This window comes from Hippocampus comes, unplaced genomic scaffold (genome assembly GCF_001891065.2).
Source record: "Hippocampus comes isolate QL1 unplaced genomic scaffold, H_comes_QL1_v1.1 scaffold384, whole genome shotgun sequence".
Classification (NCBI taxonomy): Eukaryota; Metazoa; Chordata; class Actinopteri; order Syngnathiformes; family Syngnathidae; genus Hippocampus; species Hippocampus comes.
Window position 1 is genome coordinate 823,156 of NW_017805700.1, and position 9,050 is coordinate 832,205.

General features: G+C 41.2%; 1 long non-coding RNA gene across 1 annotated transcript in view; it reads right to left on the reverse strand.

The window, feature by feature from the left end:
* Positions 1-9,050, reverse strand: part of LOC109523452 (uncharacterized) — a 14,323-nt gene that overhangs the window by 2,024 nt on the left and 3,249 nt on the right. Inside the window, exon 2 of the long non-coding RNA XR_002169763.1 lies at positions 5,002-5,007. This is a non-coding gene — a long non-coding RNA (uncharacterized LOC109523452). The remainder of the gene's footprint in view (positions 1-5,001; positions 5,008-9,050) is intronic.

Genomic DNA, 9,050 nt, shown 5'->3' on the forward strand with positions numbered 1-9,050 from the left:
ATCAACGCCGACCATGAAGATCCTATGACAGCTGCAGAAAGTTTAGTGAGCCTTCATTTACAACTTGTAAGTCGGCTGAAAAATAATGTCCACTCATTTGGTAATAACAAAACAAAACAAAAAAGCCCACAGGTAAAAATTTTATATACATGTATGTGATATGATTTATTTTACAAATGATCCACCTGTACCGTTGATTGTGCAGCTGCCTCCATCACAACAGAGCAATGTCTGATCAACTTTCGATGAAAGTTCTTCAGGTGTGAGATCATATGCTGACTCTTCATCCAAAGTTGTAACTGGCTCAGGAAGACAGTCCTCGCACTCTGAAGCAGTGTTTCTGTCTGTGGAGTCCTCATGTAAATAAATGCTAACTGCAGCTTTTGGTGTAATTGATCTTGATCTCAGCAAGTTTATGCGTTCGTCGGTTATCCCTAAATATGAAATCACATATATAATTATGAATAAAAACATTTGAAACATGCTATATTTTAACATGTTGAGTACAAGTGCCTGTTCCATGTGTGTATTATTACTCACATTTGGTTGAATTCGGATATTGCTATTGCAATCTATTTTCAGCAAATTATCTAGCCATCTTTGCTTCATTATGTGATTCACCCCGAGTTACCACAATGCTGTCTTTGGATATCTTGCTTGATGACGTAGCACATGATGTTTTGCCAGTTCTCTTAACTTTCTTCAAGTTGATATCACACACGTACTGGTTTCACTTTCTTTCTGGACATGTCATTCCATGCACAGGATCGTGTCGTGCAGGCTGAAGCGGAAAGGCCCAGTTTCACTGCCATGTCCACCTTAAACATGATTGCTGCTGCACAGCTGCAACATGAACCAACGCTGAAACAAAAAGACTGAATAATTCAAATTGAATAGGAAACTGTTGAACATTATTTGTGATTTTATTGAGACAAAGGTGTAAATATGTAGGATCTATATTAAAGTTGTGCTTAATCTTATATCTCTTTAAACTTCAACTACGCTATAGCTACATATCACATCAAATTGTCACAACAATTAAACTCATGATCATTCGTCACACACAAATGTTCGGTACAGTTTACAACTACTGCATGGTTATTTGCTAAATTATCCTCTCAGCATTTATTAGTTGAATTAGATTGTCCATAATTGAAATTTGAAGACACCTACTTACCCTGCCACGCATGTGTAGTTAGCGGTCAGTATGGAGCCAGTCTTCTTATTCACACATAACCATGCATGATAACACTGAGACTTTTGTCCCTGTCTTTGACGAGGCAAGACATCGGCTTTCAGTAAACAAAAGTCACATTTTTCAGCAGCTTGATGAAAAAGAATCGACTAAACATGGCCACACACCATGTCATTATAAGCATCAAGACTCTTGTAGGCTTTGAGAGTCTCGTGTGTGAAAACACGACGGGTATTTATCAAATATAGGCAGCGGTGCGTGAGTGGACTCTGTTCACCGACGAGTGCTTTTGCCTACGAGATGCGTGTGCATCTTCATGACGTCATTGTTGTTTGCAAACATTGAAACTGGTCTATTGGTTAGTTTTGACAATGTCATTGTTTTACACATGAGAGTAACAGTTTTAGAGATGCAATTGAAAGATTTATAGCTAAAATTCAACAGACAATTGGGATGGATGGATGGATGGATGGATGATATTCACATGGTGTCACCAGCCTTCCTAATGAGCTTGTTAATTATTTGTATGTATCTGGCACTGAATAATAAAATTGTGATTCCGATGGACCATGAGAATACCGGCCACTCGAATATCTTGCTGCACATGTAGAGAAATCTGCTCAATTCATTCTTTTACACAGCCACAACATCAGATCCATATGAGGCTAGTCTGGTTGGATACCTGGGGTGCTCTAGTATGTCCCAAGACCTGGTTTGGTTGAGGGATAACTAAGATTCTATCTTTTAAGGTGTTTTAAAAATCGGGCAAAGAGGTCAACATATCGGAATCCAGGTCAACATGCCAGTTTTCAGAAGCCTTTTATTTTGAAATGGGACATCAGATCTGAGCGAGGGTAATCTGGTTGGATACCTGGGGTGCTCTAGTGTCCCCCAGACCTTGTCTGGTTGAGGGATAATTAAAATTCATTTTTAAAATAATTTTTTGAAACAAGGCAACAAGGACAAAATGTCAGAATACAGAAGCATTTTATTTTGAAATGGAACATCAGATCTGAATGCCAGTTCTGGAGTTGGATACCTGGGGTGCCTTCGTGTGTCGAAAACTTGGTGTGGTTGCGAGATAACTAAGATTAACGTTTTAATGATTTATTAAGTATCGGGTGAAATTGATGTAGAATTACCTACCACTGACTTTATTTTCTGTCTACACTTGAGAACGCTTCTTGGCACTGTTCTGAGAGTTCTTATTCTTCCTGGGTGAACTTATCGTTACCCGACAGCCAGGAAATTACTTATTTTATATTTTAATTTCTTTCTTTTAATTCAAACCACTGACATGCATGCATTAGTTGAAGTGCTCATATTTTGAAGGTGGCCAACACTGCTCGCCGGCGGCAGATTACCGTAATGCAGTGTTTTTCAACCCGTGTGCCGCGGCACCGGAGACATTGTCATGTGTGCCGTGGGAAAATATCCAATTTGTATGCCTGTGCGGTCTTTCGCCCAGAAAGTAATCATGTAGTACCTTCCCATACCGCTAGGGAGCAGCAACAGCTAGCCAATTGCCTTGTGTTTCGACGACAGACAAGCGAATTTGTGACGCATGAATGCAGGACGACGGTGAAACAATAAATATGAAAGATGAGAAAATACATTTTCTTTGTGTTCATTTGATTCCAATTCAAGCTGTTGTAATGTCATTCTTCAATGCTAAAAATGGTTATAGTATCAATATAACACATTAATTATTCAAATAAACGTTTTTTTTTACTTCACATTTTCAGCTAGTGGTGTGCCGCGACATTTTTCCAATGAAAGAAGTGTGCTTTGGCTCAAAAAAGTTTGAAAAACACTGCCGTAATGCACAGTATTGACAATCGCAGTGGCGGCTCACTTGACTTGACTGGCTTGACTGCAGTGGCGAGTCCATCAGCAACAAATGTCTAATCCGTTTTGGGTTGTTTTTTTAAGGTCAAACTCTCTCAAACCAACAAGTTAGTTGATCTGCTCAAGCACAGAGTTATTAAAAGTTTGACCCAGTGATAGGCATTCAGTTCCTAGGACGGAAAGATCCGTCCGTCCGTCACGTACCTATGGAAGCCCAATGCACTGCAACAGACAGAATATGAAATATCTCGATGCACCGCTTGTCTCGTGCGTTCACTGTTTTTGTATGCGGGAGGTAGTGACTTCACTTTGCTTCAAGAGGACAAGAGGAGGACTTACTCCCCGACCATCAAAAAAAGTTGACACATACCAGGCAGTCTGGTGACCGACGGCTGTTGTATACCTCTTGGTCCCGTCCCACAATCGGAAATTGTCTCACGTATTTTGTGTGTGTGTGTGTGTGTGTGTGTGTGTGTGTGTGTGTGTGTGTGTGTGTGTGTTTTCATTTTTACTTTATTCGGCTGCATCTGCTTATTCATGTGTGTCGATCGCGGGAGGTTGGTCAAAAGTCAGTCTTCGGTCAAAAAAGTTTGGCCAGTGCAGCCCTATGCGGCAAGCTGACCCAAGTAGTAAGTAACCGCTGCAGGTCGCATGCAGACAGTGCGTGCTTCGAGTGGCAACAACGGAATGCAAGCCAGATTTGAAGAGCATCGTTCAAGAGGAGGAATGCCAGCAGTCCCTGCACTAAGGCGCTAAGCAACATGCATAGTAAGAGAAAACGTTATTTAAATTTTTGTTTGTGGATTTGGTTGAACTGAGAGTTTTTGTGTGTGAGACAGTGCACACAATAGTCATTGTTGAAAATGACTGGCCTGTTGTCTTATTACTGTAGGAGTCAATTTCTGTCATTATCATGTTTGTGTGTGACATTTACAATAAAACATAGCTGAGCTGAAGTCTCTCTTTGTGTGTGTGTGTGTGTGTGTGTGTGTGTGTGTGTGTGTGTGTGTGTGTGTGTGCGTGCCTGCGTGTGTGCGCTTGTGTGTGTTTTTGCGTGTGTGTGTGTGTGTGTGTGTGTGTGTGTGTGCGTGCCTGCGTGTGTGCGCTTGTGTGTGTTTTTGCGTGTGTGTGTGTGTGTGTGTGTGTGTGTGTGTGAGGAAGGGATGCGGTGATGTTTATGTTTGCCCATGTGTATGATGTGGCTCTTTGCAGTAACACAGTCAAAACAAAATGACTCATAGTCTCTGACTGGTTGGCCACACCTGCTCAAGGGGATCATGTACTTCTCAGGCCATCAGTAACCCACCACCAAGCAGGTTATGCTGGAGGATTTTGCAGGGAGCGGCAAGTTCTCCATTGTGTATCCTTACTCCCACATGTCTGTCACATGATTTTAGTGTGAACCAGCTTTCATCTGTGAAGAGAATAGAGTGCCAAGGGTGTATCTGACAATTTTAGTGTTCTCTGGCAAATGTCACTGAAGCCGCACAATCCCAGCCCATCAGCACCATTTTCGACCAGCATCGACCCAGGTCATTTTATTGGGTTCTTAAGTGGTAATTCAAATGTAAACACATTTACAGATTTATGTAATTTACAGTATTGGGCAAATATCACAGGTCGCTGATAAATTTGTTTCAGCAGTGCAATCATGAGCATACACTGAAACGCCAATGTCACCACTACTACAGTACCCTGGTCTCTGGAAGGCGTAAGTGTCAGCAAAAATGAAATGAATATTACTGTTTGTTTATCATCAAGCTACTTCCTGGCTCATGTGGGGGGAGGGTGGACAGAATAAAGTCCAGCATCTGTGAAAAGAACTAAGTGCCAAAGTGCCAAAGGTTGCCAGTTCTAGTGTTTCTAGCAAATACCACTCCACCCCCCCGCATAACACCCTGCCCCCCAACACACACACACACACACACACACACACACACACACACACACACACACACACACATCTCTTTATGTCTCTTCCATGCTCTTAAAACTGTGCTGAGAGAGACAGCAAACCTTGTGGCCATGCCGCTTAAGGATCTGTCATCCTCGAGAGTATGAGGAGAGAGAAATACTTTGTGACCATGAAATGAAAATCGAATATCTATTCATTTCCGTAACAGCTGCTCCTTAAGTAGACATGTTGATATCATGGTCAGCAATGGTTGATGAGGAGTTAAGTGTCTCCTTTTGTTTTGAATTAGTTTGTATTGTACTGCATGCCAACTTGATGTCCCTTTTAAACTATCACTTGCCATACTGCTATTATGTTGAGGATGTGCTCAACACAAGCTGCTGCAGAGAACTAAAATATTCAACACACCTCGACAGAGAGAGTGAGTTAAGGACTTGAACTCCTTCCTCTCTCTCCCACATCACTTCGGCTTTGGTGGTATAGGTTCACATGCCCATCTGTTGCTAGGCAACTATAAAATAAAGGCTCTGAAGTCAGAGAGAGAGAGAGAGAGAGAGAGAGAGAGAGAGAGAGAGAGAGAGAGAGAGAATTGCCAAGTACTACAGTTCGCCACTGTTTGTTTGGCTCTGCACATGATCCTATCACAGCTTTCAGTATCCATCTGTGGATCTATTTGGACTTGTGACTCCTGGGCCACCATCGGGCAACCAATCAGGACAAGCTGGGGGGCGGCCTGGTAGTTCCCAAGGTTACCCCGCATGATTGACGTTCAGTCTCCTGCAGCGGAACGCGCAGCAGTGGATCACTGTTGCTCCCGCTTTCCTCCGGAGACTGAAGAAATCGGAAAGCAAGAAAGAAAAAAACTGGAGGAAGAAGGATGCTTATGATTTAAAACCTTCACTGTTTTCCTGCTTTCCTTATTGGACAAGATGAAGGCGGGAGCCCTGGAAAAAGCCGGCTGAGGAAAAAGGAGAGGACGAAGAAGGGGGAATTTGTTGGTGAGAGTTTGTTCTGTCTGCCTTGCGCTTATCATCGAGCTGCTCATGCCAATGCTATGACTTATTGGGACGGGCTTTGACTGTTTTTCATTTTATGGATGCGTGGGAGTGAAGAAAACGTTCTGTGCTGTGTGGGTGTTGAAAAACCTTTTTTACATCATCGCTATTGGAAAGGCAAAAAGAGAATAGATGAGCCGGACAAAATACAACTCTTGCAAGACAATTCTTGTATTTGATCCATATTTTAGGCTTTGATGTCAAAGCTTGTTCAGCTATCCGAACAAAAGGAGGAGGAGAAGCAATTACATAATGCTTCATCTCCATCAGGAAGCTTAACATATATATGCAAAGCTTGTGTCAAATTTGATTCATGGCTGCATGATCTGTTATGTGTTAGGTGGTGGTTTTGTTTGTTTTGTTTTTTTGTCACTGACTGTGCATGATACGTTAGGACAGACTATATAACATATAGGAGGTGCTCATAAACTAAAGTCTGCATCAAGAATCGAGATTCCATTGGTGTCATCACATTGTGTAAACTTGCGTTGTAATGGATTAGTTATAAATCGAATTGGAGGTGTGCGCAGCATTTGTGTTAGCGGGCTTCCCTAAAACTGCCAGTGACCTCGGGTAAGACGACAGCTGCTTGCTCCATGCCCTCAGGACTCACTTTTGCACCATCGGGGACTTTCCGCTTAACTGCTCAGCCTGGGAATCCTATTCTTTACCATCTGAGGACACTTGACTTTGGGATCAGGTGTGATGGCGTGACAAAGTTGTACTCGTTTCTTTGTGCAAGACGGCTCAACGTGCTGCATGAGTTTGAGACTTCAGATATTTCACAGCTTTTCAGTCACTCTCTTGAGTTGTGCGTTCAGTCTCTGTGGAGTAGCCTGCCAGCAGAGGAGGGATCAACACATCCTCATAGATCTGTCTACTGCAGATATCTGGGCTTCTTTTCTGCTTCGGTAAACAGTATGCAGAGCAGTGGCATAGAAAAGGACTTAGAGAGATCAAACAGTGAGTCATATTAGAGCCCACAGCATTACACCTGGATCATGAAAACTCTCCAATCTGGGTAAACTGACTAAAAAACTCTTTGCCACACTTAAGTTAGACATGACATAATGTTGGTTTTGCTGCTGTTATGTTACGTACACGGCACACGTACTCATAGCAAAAACATTGTGGCCTGAATAACACAAAACACGTTCAAGCTTCAAGGTGTCACAGTCACTCATCCAGAGGCTTTTTTTTTTTCGACACGGGATGGGGGAAGTCAAAGTTGTTTTGTGCCACTTGGGAGCATTGACGTTGGTTTTGAGTGCAGAAACAGAACACATTTTTTGCGCATTCTTCTATTCGGGGTCCCAGTAAAGGGACTAGCTTGCTAAAACTCGCTATTATGCCACTGGCATGCCATCAGCAAATGTAAATAGTGTGTCATTGAATTGATGAGCAGTGTGTTGGGTTTTTTTGTCTTTTTTTTTTTTTTTTTGGCAAGCAATGTTGTGTTAATAAACTACTCACAGGCGGAGCTAGCTGCAAAGAAAATTGTGATTATTTGCATATGGACATCTGTACTTTGTAGCCATGAATTTTGACGTCTGTTTTGCCAGGGAAATTTTGACGGACGAATTAGCCCTTCCCCGGAGTGGTGAATACGGTAAATATTCAGGACACCGCTCCCCATTTTAACTGGACACTGGCGACATGGCCAAAGGGGAGCGTGAAACCTTCAGGAGTTATGTTAGCAAAGGAGTTTTTTGATGACAGTGCCAGTTTGAATGATCAAAAGTCGTGAAAAACTATATGATGTGGCCAATGAAGTCATGAATCAGGAAATAAAAAGAATACATTAAAAAAAACAAGATGAAAGAAAACATCGCAGCCATCCGACTTGCATTGCTCAAGAATGCTTTCTCAAGAATGTATTATAGATGATGAGGATGAGGATGGACTGACCTCATTCAAACATCAACACAAACTGCTCTCATTTCCAGTCTCGGCATTGCTATAACGCCAACACTCTGCAAGGTTGAACTGTCAGCATTTGTGAAAGACATATTTGTGTTTGTTAGCGGAACACTTCCTTATTCAAGGGACAGTACTACATCATTATCGAGATTGTCACCAAAATTCATTGTGATCTTCCTTAGCCCACACAAAGTTGCGCATAAAACCACGTTGTGCGATTTGTGATATTTATCTATAAATTTTCCATCCAATGAAAAATACATTTTCAGAGTGAAGGACATTTAAAACATTTTAAAATACTGTTTTGGCAGCATTTAAAATATGGTTTAAAAAGTCTATTCCCAGTTCTTATTCATGGGGTCGAAGCACTACAGGTCTGTAGGAGGTCAATTTTCGAAAAATGGAAACATATATTACCATCGACTGTAACTACTGCCAACTTATAATGTTAAAGTCACCATCTGTACTCATATGACCTATAAAAGACTCAAAATACATTCATGTACACTGCTTTGATGTTACCATGGGAACTAACCAGTGATTAACTTTACTTTCGAGATCTACGCTAATGGGTATCATAACACCCATCTCCTGTTGCATTATTTAAAAAAAAAAAGGAAAATAAGCAGACAAAGGTAATTGTGATTTCGACAGCGAAGAGCTTTGCTAGTGTTCGGTACATAAGTGAATTCATTAAGCTTCTTTCTATTATGACAGTTTTTTTAAGTTGTTGGTTGGTTAATTGTTTATTGAACATACAATACAATGACGGATTGACAAAAGGCACGCAAAAGTTACAAAAGGAAAAATAAAAAAAGTAAGTAAAACAAATATCATCACAGTTATATGCTCAAAGGAGTAGGTAGAAGTATACAACTTATCTAGTCCTACCCCTTCTTGTGTAATAATATAAATTGATCCTTTTTCAATACAAAAGAAAAGGAAGAGATCTACATCTCATCAAATACTTTTACCCTTATGTGTACTGTACTTATCTATTTATACACCTTTCTGTTTGTGTATATATATACATATATATATATACACACACACACACACACACACACACACACACACACACACACACACACACACACGCTGCCCGCTCTGAGCTCCA